The sequence below is a fragment of the Struthio camelus genome, chromosome 1 (assembly GCF_040807025.1).
Source record: "Struthio camelus isolate bStrCam1 chromosome 1, bStrCam1.hap1, whole genome shotgun sequence".
Taxonomy (NCBI): domain Eukaryota; kingdom Metazoa; phylum Chordata; class Aves; order Struthioniformes; family Struthionidae; genus Struthio; species Struthio camelus.
Window position 1 is genome coordinate 154174068 of NC_090942.1, and position 16352 is coordinate 154190419.

The 16352-nt window shown below is 41.0% G+C and overlaps 1 protein-coding gene and 1 long non-coding RNA gene across 2 annotated transcripts in view; one reads left to right on the forward strand and one right to left on the reverse strand.

Annotated features, from left to right (window-relative positions):
- FHL2 (four and a half LIM domains 2) overlaps positions 1 to 14852 on the reverse strand; it is a 45931-nt gene extending 31079 nt beyond the window's left edge. The window contains exon 1 of the mRNA XM_068925409.1: positions 14811 to 14852. The gene's annotated coding sequence lies outside the window, so the exon portion shown is untranslated. The remainder of the gene's footprint in view (positions 1 to 14810) is intronic.
- The window catches only part of LOC104143360 (uncharacterized), a 47277-nt gene continuing 42632 nt past the window's right edge, over positions 11708 to 16352 (forward strand). The window contains exon 1 of the long non-coding RNA XR_693894.2: positions 11708 to 11928. This is a non-coding gene — a long non-coding RNA (uncharacterized lncRNA). The remainder of the gene's footprint in view (positions 11929 to 16352) is intronic.

Here is a 16352-nt window from a genome sequence, read left to right on the forward strand (position 1 = left end):
GAGCAAGGGGAACCTCCTTCCCTGCGAGGAGGAAGCAGGGAGCTGGTGAAAGGGCACCTCTGGGCCTGAGCTGAGCATGGGAAGATAGAGAGGAAGGGGCAGGAGCTTCTCTTCACTAGTAAATTTAATGTTCAAGTGACCTACTTTTTCCTTAAATTTAATGTTCAAGTGACCCACTTTTTCCTTTTTTTCCCCACATTATTGGTTTTCTGAGCAGCCCAGAACAGATCAGACATCCTCAAGGCTTCAGAGGAGACATCGCAATGAAAGCAGTGGGCAATATTCCTAAAAATGAGCCTAAATTTAGAGTTGAAAACATAAGTACCATTGACTGCCATCCTGTAATCTAGAAACGTATCATATGGCTTTTACTTTCCTTGCATACGTAGCATTTATGTAGCATAGATTGCTTCTTTTTCAGTGGTCTATGTGTTTTAACAGATTTAATTCTGACATGGAGAAAGCCACACCTCACATACAGGAAACAAGATGGAAAAAGTACAATTCTCATACTAGGGCTTCTCAATGATTTTACTAATCCTTCAGAAATCTCACTTCAGCTACTGGGCTGGTGCCCAGACAACTACCATCTAAGCACTAATCTCCTTTTCTAGCTGAAAAGAATAAACAAAGAAAGAGTGGAAAGAAAAAAATAGCTGAGAGTGGAATATTTCTACTTTCCCCAGTCTGAGTCATAGAGAAATCTAATGTCTCTGAGGGGGCAGGGGAAGTGGAAAGCCACACTTTAAAGTTTGAAAATGGTTAAGCTACAGACTGATTCCATCCACTACTGTCTTATCCTGGAATCTGTTACGTTACTTTATCAGAATTCAGTAAATCCTTTCTGATGCTGAAGCCCATTAATATAAGCTACCATTGAACATGAGAGGATCCGTTTAGGAGAGCTGCTATTTTTGGCACTACCGCTTAGGAGGTAATATAGACTCATGCAAAACATTGCATTTTAGTTCATTAAACCAAAAATAACAGCAAACCAATATTAAATCCCAACTAAGATATTTTCAGATATGTAGTTTTCTCCAAGCATATCAGGAATATGCAAAATATAAGTAGATTTTTTTTTGTGTTTGTTTTATGTCCCTATTCAGTCTCCCAGCAATATCTCTTTCTGAAATATTCTGATCTTTTCTTGCTGTAAGATGGCTTAGAGTCTCAAGCAGAAATATTCAGCAAGTAAGAAGTGGTAGAGTTTCACAGACTCCAATGAAGAAGTAACGGATACCTTTGGCCAATCCATTAAACCTAATTCAATCAAGGCATGTAGGAAACTTCATATGGATTGGGAATCTGTCTGCTTTGGTTTGATGCAACACTTTCATTTCTGGGAGGATGCAAAGTAAGAAACTTAATATTTAGAAACTGAGCTAATCTGAAAAAAATCATATTTCCATGTTTGCTCTCTTAATGTCTTTGAATAGTTTCCACATATAGTCTTTTAACAATTTTCTTCGGTGAATTTAGAGAGAGGTGACAATGCACATTGCAGCGTAAAGGAAGCTGGCTGAACAATTCCCCGAGCAGCATGTGTTTGCACTGTGCCAGAGGGCCAACCTAGAGTGACCCCAGCTGGTATGCTGGTCAAGTGAAGAAGGAATATGAAGAGTTGTAGCAAAGGGGCAGAAGGCACTAATTCTCTATTGTTTAGTGTAGTCATTCTTTCTTTCCTATTTTCCCTGCTATTGTTTCTCTTTCTTTCCCCTGCTAGGGAATGGATGGTGACTCTACTTTTAAGGAAGTGAGAGTGAAACCTTGTGATCTTTGCCATCCTCACACCTCTTTGGACTAATTAAACAAATTGGTGCGGATGAAACAAAATAGCCTATCTAAAGAAAACTCCGGCCGTGGTAGGGTTCCCCTTTTCAACTGAGATGTTCCACTTCACCATGACAGGGTAAAGGAGAGTCAGAAATTCTTCCTAGCATTGCAGTTTGACTCTTCTCATAGCTCTAAGCATTCCCTCAAACCCATAGTTTGTTCACCTGTAACCATGGACAGGAAGCCCTGTGGCACATCTTTGGAAATACCTAGGGAGCCAGAGACTGGAGTTTCTGACAAGAGCTGAGCAGTCTTTAGAAAGGATAATCCTTCTGACACTCCTACAGACAAAATAAGACTTAAATATAAACTCTGATATCAGAGCTGGGGATGGGCAGAACAAGATATGAATATAAATCTGACATCACAGCTGGGAATGGCTGTTTGAGTGGGAAAAGAAATTACTCATACCCATCAGACAGCATCAACTGGACTTTATTAGACAGAGGAGGATGAGAAAGCAGGTTTTTTTACACTTTGACCCCCAGTAGTTTTTGTCCGTATATGGTAAAGGAGATCCAGGTAATAGTGCAGAGACACATGTGGAGAAACTCCACCCTCTTTCCTTTCACCTGGGCTCGGCTTAATTGTCACGGTGGGTGCAGAGTATGACAGACAGTAGAGGCTTTTGGGTTTCCTACCACTGTGGATGGAACAACAGCTGTTACATTACTGCAGAGTTTGCAGTAATTACTGTTGTTTTAAATTGGCAAATATTACCCTTAATTTAAGATTTTTTTTTTCATTTTAGTATAATCATGATTTGTTCCCCGCTTCACACACATGAAACAAGTACACTGTGATTGATTCCAAAACCTAATCACTCTTTATGTTTGATAGCACGAGACATGTAATTCTATACAAAATAGCTCACGTACATATGTATTCCCCTCAGTGTTCCCAGCACGCTTCAATGTTTTTAGCAAAGTGCCCATTCCAGAATACTGCGCCACTACTGCATTACTGTTCATGGTTTCTCCTCCAAAACCCTTCGTCTATGAGAATAATTTCCTTCTGCTCCCCTGAATGTTTTTTTTTTCCTGCATCCCTGACATCTTTTATAACCTCTCTAGAGCCAACAGCAATCTTTGTAGCTGCCATTTCCTGTTATCAGGCAGTCAGAGTGTGAGGGAGCTTCTGTGCAAACTGAGGCTTATAAAACTGAAAGACCGACAAACACCTCAAGAACTCATCTAATTCACTCCCAAGGCAGGAACAACAATGTCTATCTCAGGTCTGGCAGATCTTTGTCTGACCTGCCCTTCAAGATTCAGGTTAAGACTTTGTAACCTCTGTAATCTCCAAAGTCAAAAGAGAACAAGTTGTGCCAGTCCAACATAGAGGTAAAAGGCAGAAAGAAAGGAAACCAAGCCCCACATTCAGACGAGAGTTTTCAGTCTAACGTGGATGCCTGTAAAGGCTAATATCAGGCAGAGCCTATAAGTTGCACATATTCAGATTATGCCATAGCAACATAAGAATGGTTGAACAGAATGGTTCCTCTAACCCATTATCCTCAGAGTTTAAGAAGTGTCTTGGGAAGAAAATCGGAGTAGCCTGTAGTGATAACTCCTCAGAATACTCTCCCAGCTTCCAAGAACTTGTGGCTCAAGGATTTTTTGACCTGGAAACAGTATCCATACTGAATATCACTTCCATGAACTTGTCCGGTTACTTCCTGATCCCACGAAAGCTTTAGTATTCACATTTAGTGTTTAGTTTTCCTAAAATAGGGTGTTCAGCTCTGTGCTGTTGAAGAACCATCTCCTTGTGGTAGTTTTGAACATGCTTCCTGCCAGCTTCCTTTGATGCCTCCTAGTTTTTACTTTTGAAAATAAGCAATTGATCCTTATTCACAGTCTACAGGCTGCTCATGACTTTATAAACCTTTATCATATCTCCTCTCAGCCATCTCTTTCCCAGGCTGGAGAGTCCAAGCCTACCTAGTCACTCTTCATATGGAAGCTACTCCATATGTTTTATCATCCTTCCCTCAACTTTTTTCGATATGACTATTTACTTTTTCAGATGAAGTGACTGGAACTTTAACATTCAGTTTATTTTCTTAGCTGTTATTGAGCCCTGAACAGATATTTTCATAAACCTATATAACACCCACATTTCACACTCAGATGGTCAGCTCAGAGCCAATATTTTATAGATAAATTTATATTTTTCCCCTTGTGCACTGCTTTATGTTTATCTACATTCAGTTTAAGATGATATTCCAATGCCCAATCTTTCTATCTCTTTCTGTTCTTCAGTCTTTGCAGAGTTCCACTATCAATCTCCCTTTACTGCACAAACTGCTTGTTTATCTTTGAGATAATTTTATGCAATTTATGCAAAGGTTTTCCCTCTTATCCTTTGGCTGCTTATGAGTTTTTAAGGACCTTTAGCTGGAGAGAGTAAGTTTCAAGTTAGTGGATTCAGTTGAGTAAGTGGTAGAAGCATAAGCAGATACTGCCAAACAAACATCTCTCATATCTGCATACTTTTTGTCTTCTTACAGGAACCACATGGATTTATGAAGCATGATTTCCCTATACAAATCTGTATTGCATTTTCCCCAATGTGTCATATTTATCCATCTTCTTATCCTGCATAATAGTTTGTTCTAAACGTATCAGGTTTACCTGGTTCTAATTCCCTCAGTCTCCCTTGGAACCATTTTTAAAAGCTGTTGTTATACTACCCACTTGCAGGTGCTCAGTTCTAAGCCTGTTTTAAATAAGAAGCTATGCACTGCACTTATTTCAGCCGTTTCATCCTTGAGTTCCTTTAGATCTCTGGGGTGACCACCCTCTGGTTCTAACATTTAAATACTATTTATTTTGTTTATTTGCTCCAAACCTCTTCTACAGACACTTTAGCTTGAAATAGATCATCTGATGATCTCCATAAGGAAGTGTTCTGCCATGGAAACCTCTCCAAGTTCTCCACAGTGAACACAGGAGCAAAAAAAATCAGTTAGTTTTTCTGCTACAATCTTCTCCTCTCTTTTATGCCCTGGTTCTCTATTGGCCCTATCATTCCCCAAATCATTCAGCTTACCTTGAGTTCAGAAGAAGAATATAGATACACAGACACTTCCTAGATTACTTCAGAAGGCTAATATTTTGATGAAAGTAGAAGCAGTCCCCCTCTCCATTTTGAATATGACTGGGGACATCCTATTTTGCACAAAAATCTTACTGCACAGCAACAGTTATTTTTCTACACAGCCACTGTTTGTATATTCTACATACAAAGAGAGAAAGTCTGAGATGGAAGGTCAGGCATACATTATGATTAAAAATACGAGCGTAGGCTGAGCACTTTGAAGAGAGTCCTTGCTATTGATCCTGTTAGCCCTTTGCTTTCTTTGAACTCTATAAGTGCTCAGACCCTTTAAATGTTAGGATTAGAGCAATCATTTTGATGTTGATGTGAATGTTCGTGACTAACATTTCTCATAAAGCTGAAAAAATATAGCATCCATTGTCAGCCTGATAGACATATGGATTGTGTTTGTCCCTGTCAAGTTTGTATGCACATAGGTGTCTAGTGGAGTTTCTGTCTTAATGTGAATGAAATTCACATGTTGTGGGTAAAATGAAATAAAGGCTTGTGACAATGGCACATCTTGAAGATAAGATGTCCCATGCTGAAGGATAAGTGATTTTTTTTTTTTTAAATCATTAGAGAGAAGTCAGAAGTCACATTATGAAGCAGCGCCAGTCCTTTCATTTAACCCTATTGTCTAACAATAAAGTTGAAAGGGTCCTTACTGGGTTGCTGCAATACTAATATCTTAAAAAACTGTGAAATAGGAGGTAGCATATGAGCTAAAAAATAGTTAAGATTTGTCTAGGATGCTAGGAAACAATCTACATATTTTTTTTTCATGCTCCACTGAAGTTACATCTGTACCTTCAGTGTGGACAGACCCTGAGGTATGGTCACTCTGAGTAACCTCCCCAAGGTGGCAAATGGAGTCAGCGGCTGCCAGGAGAAGAGCCAGGACTCCTGGGTCCCAGCTAGGGGTTCTGTTTCTCACATCTGTACTGCCAGGCTAGCTGGTTACTCCCTAGAGAGCTGGTCTGCCCTCGTGCTGGCTCTTCCTTATACACAGAAGCATTTTCAGGAATCCAGACTCCAATTTTGCAAGGAAGCGTTCTTAAGACTTGGACATCCAGAAAAAATAAGGAGGTGGGGCTTGCTTGTTTCTGTCAGCAGACACAGCACTGACAGACAGTGGAAACTACACTTGCTCGAAAGAGTAAAAGAAGACGTGGTAGGAGAGCAGACTGCTCAGTTTGGGTGTCCTCTTCTCTTCTACAGCCATGCCCATGCTGCAGTCTCCTTCCAGCTTTCTATTTAAGAGTCCCTTGGACCCAGAGCAGTTCGCTATTTTATTTATTAAGCTGCACAGCTATCCTACATTTGAAGTCGTAAGCCCAGGAGGAAAAGGCAGAAAGAAAGCAGTTACATGTACTTAGGCAAGAATCCAGGCTAAGAGTCTGTTCGCACATCCTTTTCCAGCAGCCACCACAACCACCTGCGTAACTGAACCCTAATCACTTCCAGGTACCATGAGTTGGCCTGACCCATGATATTCACATGCTAGGTCTCTGCTAACTCAGCCATTCTGATTAGGCAAATAAGGAAACAATTACAAAAAGCAGGCAAGCAGGAGGAGTGGCAGACAATGATGATAACAGTGGGGAGAATGGCTGGGACAAAAGGAAACCTGTGCTTGGACCCTAATGGTCTCTAAAGTACTAGTTAGGTGCTTTTGCTCATGGTAGTGGGAGTGTATAGCCTGGCCACCCCACCCCATTGTACATACCGCCACAGGTGCCTGGAACCAACCAGCCTCACACACTGCAGCCTCCTGCCTGTGCCAATGATCTTCTTACAGTGACTGCGTTGCCCACCCCTCTGACCTCTGCTCTCTGTGGCCTGCACCTGTGCCAGTAGACCTTGTTGGCCCACATATGTGCCGACGATGGTGTATACTGTTCAATCATGAGCGCAATCCCTGGCCTATCTGTGCCCAAAGCCAACTATCACTCTCTCAAAGAACTCCTAGGAATGGCTCAAGGGCTGGTGTGCATGAAGAACTACTCCTAATAGGAGGGTGGATGCGACCATCTTGCTTTATGTGGTAGGACAGTGTAACTGTATGGACACACTGTGCCATGCTAGTTTACCTCAGGGCCAAACTTTTGTTATAAAACAAAACACTTCTTATTGAGACCAAGCTAATTCAGGGAAAAATGGTAATAAATCACTCTACCTACTTTCCATAAGAAGGTCCTTAAAAAGCCATTTCCTGAGATTTCTGAGGTTTGGTTGGTCTTTTTTGTTCCTTTATCCATCTAGTATTTGTACCTTAGGGCCAGGAGAAGGCCCTTCTTGACCTACTCTCTCCTCTTCTTCATGAAGCCTTTACTGCTTATAGTTTTCTGATCCCTTGGTCTTCAGACCTGGTGAACTCTGGATCTGAGACCGTTGAAATAGATAGTTTGGCTCTTTACTTTTCAGGTGTATGCAGGGATAACAACATCTGGAACCACTGTGTTCTTCACTTAATCCATCTAAAGCTCTTTCTCAGTAGAAGATTATGTATTTTTATGGAGCACATCATATACTATGCTCATATAATTATTTCCGTGCAATCATTCCCTCTGCTTAGCCATCAGTATTTCACAGCAACAAATAATTGTGTCCTAAGACAGTAATTGCACTAACAAATCTGTATCCTCCTTAGGTCATATCTGAAGATTCAAGCTATTCAACTGCCGGAGTTAAGTGAGATGACACTATAAATAGCACCACGGCTTTATTTGAGGTTGTAGTCCCCTAACAAACAGGAATATGATTACAATGAAACTCAAGAATGCTTTTGCAGCCAATCTCAGAGTACTTAGTCAAAGTAAAGTTCTTTCTTACTGAAGCTGACGAGATTTTCATGATGAGCTGGAGAGTAAAACAGTTTAAAAATGAATGGCCTTGGTATCAGTCTTGATAAGAGATTCCAGCTGTCTTTTATGCTAGATTATTTATAATGCTTGAATATTTTCCCTTTTATTACCTCACTAACAAACCTATATAAACAACTTCTGCTAGTAGGGGCAAGTTCTGTTCTCATATTGACTCCTCTGTGGAGGACTGAGAACAGAATCTGATGCTAGCCTGGTGGCATGGATATAACTGAAGGAAACCTTTTTTATTCTAGGTTGCACTTCACGGTTCAGAACATAACCAGTGTGATACTTGGATCACAGGATGAATTTGCAGGACCAGCCAAAATCCATGTTGTTTTGGGTATACTGAGCTATAGGCATGGAGCTCTTACAGCTAGTTTTCAGCAGAGCACTGTACCTTTAATCTGGGTATGCTGGAAATCATTTAACCCGTGAGTAAGAATATGAAGAAGCAGCAACTTTTAAAAGACCTTTGGAAGGGGATAAAGCAATGTAAAGCGTAAGGATCAAAAGTCCATACTAGAGGTGTTAGTAATATGACTTATTTTTCGTGCTTATGTTTCAAATTTCATTTTTCTTTTTTTAAGTGATCAGTCCGAAATGAAAGACTCCATTGTTCTAGCTGGCCATTTGTCATTGTTACCATTGATATCATACGGATGTTTTTGGGAAGCACTTCAGTAAAAATAATTAAAAGCATAGGTCTAACTCATTTTATCAGATCAGGAAAGCACCAATCATCCTGCAAAACCTCTTCTCTCCATTCAAGATTTCTACAAAGGAACTGTTAATGCTTGCATCGCAATCTCCAGTTTTTCAGAGATGTTTAACTTTGCACAAAAATGTGCATTGGACTGAAAATTTTTCAGATAATGTTGTCTGAAAAGACTAATGGACTATAGTCATTGCAAATTTTAAAATAAATTTGTATCTCTCCTTCTGAGCATTTTTTTATATCTAGTGCTTAAAAGGTTATTTTCCATTTGTCTAGTTTTTGATTTATTTCTCTTTGAGTAATTAGCTTTAGCTTGTGAATAGTTCACACACATCTTTAAAGACCATCTGGTAGTACAACCCACAGAAACAGCTATGATGGCAGTTTTCAGGAGGTGGTCCCCTACCAAAAAGATGTTTCACTGAGTCAACCTGCTCACTTCTTGTATCAGCGAGCAAACAACACGTGCAGCTTTCTCTCATTACCAACTTGAACTGCATGCCCAAGGCAACCGAGCAGAGAGAGTTTTTATAGTCATTTGCAGTCTCGTGAGTCATATAGGTTCCTAAACAGAGGCCTGTGGTTAACAGGGCTATGGGTGTAAGAGAAAAGCTCGCCTAGGGGTCCTAAATTTGTTACAGCATGTTGTAGCTTTACTGTCTCTGAGATGAGTTGTGTTCATTTACTTCCTGCAGGTAACTAGGAAAGAAAACCATCGCCCTTCGATCCCTGCTCCAGAGTTTCTACTTCTCTTTTGTAACTCATCATTCCTAAGCGATCTCTCTTGCACCTTTTTGTTTTGAAAGGCAAAGTAATTTCTGCAGATTATTTCTCTCTGTTACAGCCCCACCAAGCTGGGAAGAAAAATGCCTAAAAAAATATATCCCCTTCCTACACCAGAAGCACTTTCCATTCATCTGACATGCTCCTTCCTATGCTTTGTGTCCCACTTTGCCATCCGGAGGCAGATTTTAAAGAGTTCCTACAGCCCAAAGACAGTGTGGTTCTCCTCATGAATCCTCAACAGTATGCCCCAGAATACCTCAACATGCAAGAAAACCTACAGGAGAAGCAAAAATGACAAAAGAGAAAGATGCTCGATCCCATTCTTATTACAGACAGTCTATATAACTTCAGCTTTTCTGCATGGACCTTTAGAAGTCTCCAAATTAGGGCTGTAGTGCAGGAATGCACCCTGGTTCATAAAAGTAAAAAAGGGGAAGAGTCAGGGGAAGAGTGTCCGGTCAGAGACTTCTGATAACTCAGTCCATTTCTGGATCAACAAATTGTGTACTCTGGGCAAATAATTCATGGTAGCGTCCATTTCACCTGACTTTGAAAGACCAAATGTTAGCTGATCGAAACAAGCCATCCATGTTCCCACTATAATGGATAGAGGAAGAGTGGTACCTGCAAGGAGTAATTCATTAGATACCTTTTGAAGAGAGGATGAACGGTCTCATAGATGTTTCTTTCCTTGTTGAACATCAAGAGAGGCTAAGTGTCTAGTTTTGATGAACATCTGACCTTTTGATAGCTAGCACTGGGAGATAAGAATTCTCGCTTTAGAGGTAGGTCTGCAGAGGGGTGTAAGCACTGCAATGCTGAGTATGTAAGAGTTAGGCAGCTATGTCCAGGAGCAGAATTCCCACATCCAGTTCCAGCTCCCGTATTCCTTCTGCTGAGATGAGGAGAGCTGGACACAGCAGCCCTCGTACTGGCTAGAAGTTTTCTATGGCAGATGAGGGGAAAAAATGGGGAGAGTCTCCCTCTGAGAATTAGTTCTTGGCGCCCTAGGTCAGCGCAGCCCTGAGCTGGGTCTCACAGCTTGACAGTCCTCACTATATTTCAACACTCGAATCTGCTCTTGGATCTGGCCCTTAGTTCCTCTTTTCTAAATTAGGTATAATGCTATTTTTTCCTGTAAAAGGATGTTGTGAGAAGAACTACAACAAAGACTGTGAAGCAACTCTGTGATGTAAGAGGACCATATGAGTACCTAACACAGAGTGTGTTTCACATATGCTTATTTGAATTCCTGACCTGAAGCTTAGACCTAGAAGTGAAAAACTACTACAAACAGAGTTTATTCTGATAGCTTGCTCTGTTCGGCTGTTCTGTACTGTAAGTGGCTTGCTACACAACGTTAGCATGTCTTTCTTGTGTTGTAAGCAATGTCCTAACCCCTTGAGTATGATGCTGCTTTCTGCTCACAGGTCTCCAAACACACCCAACACCAGTGGCTGTAGAGTGTTGCATTGAGATAATCAAGGTACTTTGTGAATAGGGAATTAAGATATTCAGTATTTAACAAATGGGATAAATGAGTCAATAATGTTTACTGTGTGGTCACATGTGTGGATAGTAGTCATTCCTGCTTTCATATGATAATCTGTAGGCATGCAAGAGCTTTTCTTCCTTAGCTGCAGACTACCAGGAAGCAGCTACTAGTCAATGTTACCTATTTTCCTACAACAGAACGTGTGCAAATTTCTGCTAAGACTTTAGGGAATATCTGGTAAACTTCATAGGGCATATGCTGGCTTAAAAGCCCACTGGCTCTGTTTGTTAAATGTTTGAAACAGTTTCTGTTCCCACATCTGTGCCCATTCTGTTCCCATGACAATGAGGTTTGAAAATTTACTTATTTTCCTGTTTTTAAGGAGTGTTTTCCTATCACTTGTTGCTTTATGAAAGTTTCACAGAGACAGCAGGAAAAAACAACTATAAACGAGAAGCAGTACAATTGGCTGCACACAAAGTGTTATTGAAAATATAATGTAAGACTGCAGGAAAATACTTTTTCTTCTAGCTTTTTCAGTTTTACTACTTCGTGGTGGCATTTGTAACAGCAGCCAGTAAATCAACTTTCAGTAGAAATGTTTCAAATTTTATAATGTTGATGAATCCTTTTAAAAATGTGCATTGCTAGTTAGTGTTCCTTCCATGTTTGTGTCAGAATGCGCTGAGAGAAAACAGGAGGAGTTGCTCAAACTGCTTTTAGAAAAACTAGGACTCTGTAATATGACCCATGCTCCTCTGAGCTAATCAGCGTTAGATGATGAACACTGTTGAAACTGCCTGAGATTTATCAGCATGAAACTGTGCTCACTGTGATATAAAGCCAGAGATAAAATATTACAGCCAGTAACAATTCACCCAACAGAAAAACAACTGTCTGAAGCATTCAGATTGCCTATGCTCTGATTAGACAATGCATAGCTACAAAAAGGAACACTGATAAGGAAAATGTGAAAACCCTTTGCTGATGCAAACCTACACAAGTTCAGCATGACTAAAATTAGAAAGAAAAAGGAGGAAATCCGGACTTCATTAAAATCAGTGGATGTTTCTGAGCAGAATTTCCATTAATTAATTTCAGTGGGGCCAGGATTTCATCCCAAAGTAAGTATTCACATTCCCTTCCTTCTCTAATTTTCTTCCTTATAAAATGGCCTTTTAGAATTTCTATATTAAAGAAGTGTTTGAATGAGTCTGCCTCCCCCCCCCCCCCAGCTTCTTGCCAGCTGCTATCAAAGGTTTGCCTTGTTCTGATGACTTACTGTTTGGAAGGGAAAAAGTAAAGTTATTCATCCATTAATCATATTTTCCAATGCTAGGTAAGAACAGAGTATTATTGTTGGAAAGACTGCCTTTAGAATAGGTTCACTTTGGGAATAGGCTTTTGGACATTTTATCCTATTTCACTTTCAAATTCAAATCCAGTGAAAAATCACTACATTAGTATGTACCTTCCTGCATTTTTTCAAGCTAAAGATCTTTGGCCAGCTTCTTTCAAAAAAAGCCTGATGTTTTGCTGTACATAACTGGAATGCTACTTTTGCTTCTCATTTTTTAGAGGGAATACTGTCAATACACCAGTGATGATACTTTAACTCTAAGTACATAACCAGAAAGATTTTGTGGTATCTATTGTTTTTGCCTGAGGCTTGGATGACAGAGAAAGAATTTGAGGACATGAGTAAATTTCTGGCACTGCAGAAACGAGGCTACTCTATTAAAAATATTAGTTTTGTATGTAACTTCTTTATTATGCAATTTACTGTGGTGGCGTCAGTTTAGCTTAATGGCAGGGTCCTGGATAAACAAGACAACATGGGTCAATGGGCTTGGGCAAGGCGTCTCCCAGTCCACACTGGAGGACTGCTTAGAGGCAACACTGCGCTCTTCAGTGGGAAGCACCTACGTTTGAACGCCAGGCAACTTACAAAACCCATTTTATCAGTTCTGGGGACCAGAAGGTTGGAGCTCTGAAAGGATCTGAAAAGAACAGATCCTGGGCCAGCGGTGGGACAGTAACTGCTGGAGAACAGATGGATGTGCAGAGGCTCTGACTGTGATATCTGAAGAAGTTAAGCCTCCCCAGGCATCAGTGAGGGGATAGTAAGCCTTTAGATAAGATAGATGTGTGCAGCCAGTTTGGTACTCTGCATTCCTTTTTTCTTCTACTTACGTTATATGCTGTTCTTCACACAAAATATGGAACAAACTAGTTTCTAAGCTTGCTCTTTTGATATTGTCTGCACTGACGGTCACAGGCCCCCACCAGAGAAAGCCAGGATAGCTCAGCTGGATGAGACACATTAATTGAGGCCGTGTAAAAGAACAAGTTCAGATGCAGGTAGGGGTGCACTAGGGGCTACATCAATACTCATAAATCAGACAGGACCACAGGATGCTCCAGGCTCCGCAACTCATTTGGCCACGCTGGTCAGTTGTCCCTGGCGCAGTTTTGGCGTGCGCCAGCTAGCCCTCTCCCAGCCAGATCCTCGGCATGGTTTGGGAGGTGGGTAGCCCAACCCCAGGATACCTTTCAGATGTGGCCACTTTGTTCAGACACCAGGAGTGCATAATGGCATGGACACAGACTGCTCAGACCAGGTGACCCCAGGACCACTTTTCCCAGCAGAAGTATTTCTGGGCATATTTCATTCACTATTACAACCGCCTTTGGGTTGGATCCAACATTTCCACATGTACAGGCCAATCAACAGTAGATGGAAACATCCATATTTCAGCAATGTCCATAGATGTCTGACAGTTTGTATCAAGTAAGGATCTTTCCTTTTGCCTCTGAAATCCGCACGTAGGCATTAGGCCCAGTCTCAAATGCTTTGAAGTGAGATGAGCCATTTGTACAGGCCTTGGATGTGGATCAGGCCTGAGGAGTCCTGCTCTCCAGAGAGCCAACATCCCTATCAGAGTCTGTGAAGCACTGGTTGCTCAGCAATTTGGAAATAAGCCTTCTTTTATTTCTTTACTTAAATAAGGGAATAGTAAATAAAACTCTGTGCAAAGTATGATACCTTCTGATCTCTGGCTAAAAATAAATTAATATTTCTTACCTTTCATACTTTGTGATCCTTGCTTGAAAAAGTCTCTTGTTACAAGAATGTTTATAATAAAAACGCATGTATAAATGCATCTAAATGCACATACACACATGCACAAACAATCTTATTTTTCCAAAGAGGTCTTCTTTTATTCGCTTCATTTGAAAATTAATACTCTCATGAGATGAGGTTAAAAGTAAATTAGTGTAACAACGGTCTGATAATTGGCATTTGGCAGTTGTTGCTAATGCTGTTTTCCAGACAAGTTCTGAAGAATTCCTGCTTTGACACCCAGTTACGTTTCAATGCTTTTCTTTCTTTTTCCCTTTCACACAGCTGCTGTAATCCATAACAAATAATTGTTTAAACACAAAATCAGCAAGCATCGTGTGTAATTTGCCTTTCTCTCTTTCAAGACCATTACGAAACGGTGTCAAAGACAGAAAAAAAAAAGTATAAATGTTCCTTCTGTCCCCCTTTTTTTCACTGTCTGTTCAATTTCCAAATATTCATCCTAAAGAAGAAAATGCTGATAGAGAAAAAAAAACTAATCAAAAGCTTTCTGCCTGAAGTCATTCAGTTTCCTATTCAAACCAGGAAAGTGTCTCTAGTTAGACATGGTTGTATTCCCTGAGAACATGAAAACATGACAGCATATTATTAGCGCAGAAACTAAAGAGCAGCTGTTATTTAGCACCTGGTTCCCAACAGCAGACTAGAAATGCAAAGTGAGACACTATGTATGTGCCCTGACAGACAGCGAAAAATGAACAAACAACCGAAAAGCCACTCTTCCTGCAAGAAAGAAGCACTCCGTTCATGATCTCTACATAGAAAGTGTTGACAAATTTCCAGCCCTCCTCCTGAAAGGGAGGATGAAAAGGAGTAAAGGGGCCAAAAGACAGCTAAAATCGAAAGAAGTTGTTTTCTTACCTTGCTGCAACTTGGTGGTGCCTCTGCTTGCTAGTGTGAGAATGAGAGAAGGCAGAGACAAATGCAGCGACTTACTGCTTTATTGGATTACCCAAACTATGCATTTAGTAATTACACAGTCAGGCATTCGTTCTTTAGACAAGCTATAAATATAATATCTCCAAAGTACCAGCCATCCACAGGAGATAAGAACAGCATCACCTCTGTGCTCCTGGCCTTTTAAGGCATCATAGTTAACGGTAGCACAAGACCTGTAATGGAAAGGGCTGCCACTCTCCTGAGCAACCCTGGCCCTTTACTCTGCTTGATTCGGGAATGTCTGACCTTAAAATACGCTCACCTAAGCGTAGCGAGGTTCTAGGAGGGACTGTCAAAGAACGAGAGTAATTTAATGGCCTGATATTTTAGCTGGGCTGTAAGAGTCTAGCTTCTAAATCAGACGATTTGTCAAAGCTTTGGGATTAACAAAAACACTCTAGGAAATGCTAACCGCTCTGAAGATGTAACAAACTTTAACTTGCCCTTCATTCATCAATCTCAGGTATGCATCTTGTTGAAAGGGAGTCTGAGTCCCTCATATTCTGCCACGTTTTACCCTTGCAACCCCTTGTATGGGGGAAGGCATTGCTAGTTCTACCATTTTACAGCACAAAGAAGCTCTAGCAACTAGCCTGAGGTGAAGAAATAAATATGTGCCAGGCTGGCAGTGGGCACTCATAACTCAGGAGACTGCTTTCCTCTCTGGGCTTCCTTCCTGCTGTAATGGAGTTGTTACGTTAGGTTAAGGGGACATTCGCACATTTAAGGAATGAGAGATTAGAGGTGAAAAAAGTTCAGCAACTCACATTGGCAAAGCCCCTCTGGCCTCAGAAGAAAACCTGCCCAAGCAAGGCTCCATGCAGAATTAGGGTTACAGCCTATCTCCTTGCTAGGTCCATCTCTCACTTTATTGCACTACTCTGGAGTATGTTGCAGCAGAGACATGATCCTTGGCCCGAAGTTGAACTATTTTAACCTTTTTTTTCACCCAGAATGAAACACAATTGCCTCACTGCATGCCACTTCTCCTGTCAGGACGGCCTTGTGGGTCCTTTTGGTTCCTCCCTGCAATTTGACCTGGGACTTCTACGCTTTTGTTGTGGCCACCTGACTGAGAATTGCCCTTTAGGGGTTTTGCTCTGTCTGGGGAGCAGGGAGAGCAGGACATGAGATAAAGAGTTTGACCTGATAAGTAGAGAGTCTACACTTGTGAAGGTAGGCAGTGAGATGTCAAGAGGAGGAAAAGAAAAGCCTCTCTTTTACAGAGGCAGGTAAAGAAACAAGATCAGGCAGCCTGCACAAATAGGCAAACGACCCTCTCCTTAACGCAGCAACATACTTCTCAGATGAGGCACTATTCTGTTAAGCTGAGATTATCTGTCCTTCCTCCTCCTGGCTGAAGCTACTGTCCTCTATTTGCTGAGGGCTTTGATACCACTGCTGGATTTATTTATTATTTCCACATCTCTGGAGAACCAGCCCCCGCTATCTTCATCCCAAGCA